The sequence below is a fragment of the Lepeophtheirus salmonis genome, chromosome Z (genome assembly GCF_016086655.4).
Source record: "Lepeophtheirus salmonis chromosome Z, UVic_Lsal_1.4, whole genome shotgun sequence".
Taxonomy (NCBI): domain Eukaryota; kingdom Metazoa; phylum Arthropoda; class Copepoda; order Siphonostomatoida; family Caligidae; genus Lepeophtheirus; species Lepeophtheirus salmonis.
The window spans coordinates 6,128,496-6,133,098 of NC_092584.1; the positions used below are offsets into that span (position 1 = coordinate 6,128,496).

The following is a 4,603-nucleotide window of genomic DNA, read 5'->3' on the forward strand; positions in this document are numbered from 1 at the left end:
AGGATCCCTAACTTTAAAAAGCCGAATGTAATTGCGGAAAATAACAACTAAAATATTGGTTGTGCATTAAACATTACATGTAAAAACATACGACGATTATCTTTTGTAAAATTATGTTATGTTAGATTACTATTCTTCCCGTAATGCTCTAAAATTTCTATATATAAATATTTTAATTAGCCCTTTGTAGAGTGGGCAAATTAGGGTTATTTATTATCAAAATATCCCGTTAAAAAATATTGTAGGAATAATAGTTGGTACAGCTGAACATAATGGTATGTGCCTTTTTATAAATGCGAGGAATAACAACAAGTCTTGTCAGATCTAAGTTGAATTGAACTGCAAAAAATCTCACATTTCACCAAAATTGTTCAAATTCCTCAATTAAAAATGGCCTAATTCATTTTGTTTTCAATTAATAGAATATGGATATGCCTTGCACAAAGAGTATCTGTTATCTTCTCCAAAATGGGTTCCAAGAGATATTTCATATGTCTAATCAAATGACTTTAGCTTTGCAATATTAGTTACTATTGTTTCTTTCATGATCGTATGCTTTTGAGTAAAAATAATCCGTAGTCGGAACTGCAATGATCTCATGTATATCATGGTTTAAGCCTCCTTTTCCCAAGATTATAATATATATTATTTTTATTTTTAGAGATTTTTTTAAGAATAATGGAATTCACATAATGAATCAAAGGGATGTGCCCCAGAATTTGTAGCTGCTCCAATTTAATTTAAAACGTTTACTATTTTAAATCTATCATTTCATGTAAATCAATCTTAAATTATATTACAAGTCAAATATAAACTTAGCTCTCTCTGAGTTCAATTAATTTTATTAATGCCATATTTTCATTGAATATTTAAATTTAGTAATAGAGTTAATGAACAGGTATGCATGGTCCCTAATGGAGAATTTGTAGGTTCAGAATATGAATTCATGTTTTACTCCTTTAGTTTAAAAATAAGAATTTACTGACCCGCAAAAGTCAAATTATTATTACTTAAACATGAATTATGAAGTCAGAACATAATTTATTTGAAACATTGGGAATGTCTGGTATATATGATTATATACTTTATTATAAAAATAATGATATTATATATTATGATCTACTTTTAGTGATGTTATACTGTAATTCAGTTTTAATTAATCTTTATGCTTTCTTATAAAAGATGATGGCTATTACTAATAAAGTTTCATAAAATTTACATTAATTACATCCGGGTGGTTATCAGTTGTAGTTTGCACATATAAATATTTTGCAGGATTTTTTAAAGATATTCCACATTATTTTATCTCCTTCTTAAAATATTTGCTGTGCAAATCACATCCTTCGAATGAAAAACATAATTTTCTTCCTTTTCCCATGAGACTGAAACACATCAGTGACATATTCATGCGAGAATCCTTGTTCTTGATCAAAATTGGCTGATAGGTTACTTGTACAATCAAAATAGCATGCTGAGTCTGAAAAAAGAAGAGGAGTGGATTACAAATTTATAAAAATAAACAACATAATGATAGTGATAACTTGTAATAAATTAGCCGATAATGTTGAAGGAGTATCTTCTCCGAAATAATTAGATGGTGAAGATAAAAATGATAAAGAATATTTGGATAAAGTGACGGATGTAGGAGAAGAAGTGAACGTAGGAAAGAAATTGTTATGTTGAGGAAAATGAATATTAATTATTTGTTGGAGAAGTTTATTTTGTTTCTATAGATTTAAAAAAGTTGTTTCTTTTCATTACAAGAAAGCAAATGAACGACATTCTTTATAATATATTCTATTCTTCCTCCGATAAGTTTTTTTGAATAATATACTCTTTAAGAATGGAGAAAGGCAATTCACTAGACAAGATTCCATGTTTTAATAAGTGCACAGAAAGAGTTTGTGAACTATCAGACCATTCTTTTACGTGTACAACTCCAGGAGTAGTAGATTTGTAGGTGAATATGTGATAGTTCTTTAATCCTTTTAAAGGATAGAAATACTTGACTAAAAATTTCTTTGCAATTACATCAATTTATTTGTAGATATTCACTCTTCTAAGAGAGGATATAACATTAATTTAGTAGTTGCTTTGTCCAAAACTTCAAATAAATCTTCCACACATTCAATTTTGTGTTGATTATAATAAAATTTGGAAATTAGGCCAAAGCTGTGGTCTTGCGAAAACTTTAAATGATTTTCAACCACACAGTATATAGAAACTTCACCAAATGCACCACAAATAACCATGGCTTCTACAAAAGTCATAATGATATAATTTTTATTCTGTCCTCTGCAAAGGAAATTAATTGTTAAAAGTAGAAGAACACCCCATCTTATTCTAACTTTCTTACCCACAACTATCACATTGAATTTCAAGGCACAGGACACCACTTATACGCCGAAATTCATGATATAAGGGAGATGATATACAATTTGAGCCTTTTTTAATAGTTTCCTAAAATCATTTAGCAACAAGATTACAAAAACTCTAACAATTAGATAAAAATTTACCTGTTCAGCCTCATCAAAAATATATATGTTGGATGTTCCTTTTTATTCATTTTCAATTGCAAAAATGTTAACTTTAAATAGAGAAATGAAATGTGTTTTTCCTATTTGAATGGACGAGTAAGGAAATGATTTAGCGGATTCTTGATGATTTTTGGTTCCTGTTGTAATCTCTACGTTCACTTTGAATATAGTAAATGTTCTCCTTAATACTGTCCTTAATATTTAAAGTTTAATAAACCAAAGATTTTTTTTTTTGCAGAGATTTGGCTAGGGAAACGAATTGCTTTAACATCATATTGAGATGTAATTCTTCCCGGTGCAAAAATACCATGATCCTTCATTAAGTTTTCCAGAAAACAAATTAATATCTTCTCTTCTTTCATTAATACTTCTTTTGTACGGGTTATTAGATGGATTTCCAGTTAACTTATGTTGTTTATGAGTGAACCCATTTTTCAAGTTATGAGTGTGAAATCCCTGACCTCTGGATTTTCCTATAGCCATGACAAAAGAAAAAATTGCGAGATAAATTCTGCATCCACTAATCTTGAAATTTATCTTTTGATCTTCCCTATCCAGGGGAAAAAATGTCCAGACACATAGGGAGAAATATAAGACATTGCTTCGGCAATAAGAAACACATTCGTAATTAAATCAATTAAAACAAGGAATATTGTTTCCTAATGGATCAAATGTTCATAGAGAACAGGCACATGCATTTTCGAGATACAATTCTACGTCTTTCTTCTACATTCACATCACGAAATGTACGCCTCCATTCTCCAAAGTTCTGATATCAATAGATATAGATCAAATCTGGAAATTCAAGACGAAAATTTATTATAATTCATATTAAAATAACAATGGCGTTGAAAGAGTGAAAATATAAGAAAAACCCAGTTCAGAACATAATACTACCAACACAAATTTTAATGCATTCTTCGAATCTAATTTAATGATGTGTCATCTTTAAGAGGTCATTGCAGTTCCTCTGAAGCATTATACTTTTAAAAAATGCATTGACGGGTTTTCTTGGGATTTTTAGAACTTCTGCCTAAAAGTGGTGAAATTTCGCTTTACACGAATAGTCTTTTCTTTTCTTATGAAACAAAAATAGCACGAAATATAAAAACCCATTTTTCCCCTTTTCAAAATATTTTTTTTAGGAATTGATTTCTTGCATAGATAACTACTATGATTTCTTGTGATGCCCACACATTTTACACTTGTTCTGCTTGTATTTCTGATGGTTTCTTTTACTTCCAATTATGTTAACTTGATAACTTCCTATGATAGAGCTGTCAAGATCTTCAATTATCTTAATTGTTTACAATTTCCAGATATAGTAGTTCTATGTGACACGCGGTTGATAGACGATAAGGAAATTACTAAACTTGTTCTGGACTCCAATCTAAAGTATATCTCTTAAGCTGTAGTAAAGTCATCACATCCTTCTAGGGGCGTCTTGGTTCTCGTCAAAAATAACCTCCAACCTGTAATTTAAAAAAATCGATGACAATGGTAATTATGTGGTTCTTGATCTAAGAAAACAAGACTTTATGCAGTTTATAAATAAAATAAATTATTTCTCAGAATTAATTGATGTGCGAGATGATTTAAATATGTTTATTATTATAGCGGGGCACTTAAACATTACTAGGAACAAAAATCGTAGCTGTAGAATATGGAGGTTCTAACATTACTAAAAATAGCGTGCATGGGAAACTACCCTGGAAGATTTGCCTGGAGGTCAAGGTTAATAGAAATACAAGGTTATACCGTAACGCATGTACGACCTATGTTTGACTTCCAACAGCAGTCGGTACGATACATTAAATTAAAAATTCTTGTAATAGTCACGTCATAGACTATGAGTGGTTACGTGTTTTGTCACAATCTGCCTGTCTTGCCCAACAGTTGGTACAACACATCAGATTGAAAATTTTAGTAAGCCCGATTGCATGATGGTCTAACCTGGTATTTCTTTTAACTTAGCTGGAGGTAGACTTTCAGCTAGGAAAATTGCCCGTATTTTGTTCAAACTTCATGATGAATAACGTTATAAATTCGTTTAATATTATTTATGA

General features: G+C 30.0%; 1 long non-coding RNA gene across 1 annotated transcript; it reads right to left on the reverse strand.

The window, feature by feature from the left end:
* Positions 1-977: 977 nt before the first annotated feature.
* On the reverse strand, positions 978-3,533 carry LOC121130362 (uncharacterized). The gene is made up of 4 exons (XR_005868706.2): positions 2,517-3,533; positions 2,357-2,460; positions 2,032-2,295; positions 978-1,477 (listed from the first exon to the last, which is right to left on the reverse strand). It is a non-coding gene; the product is annotated as an uncharacterized lncRNA (long non-coding RNA).
* Between the last annotated feature and the right edge of the window lie 1,070 nt (positions 3,534-4,603).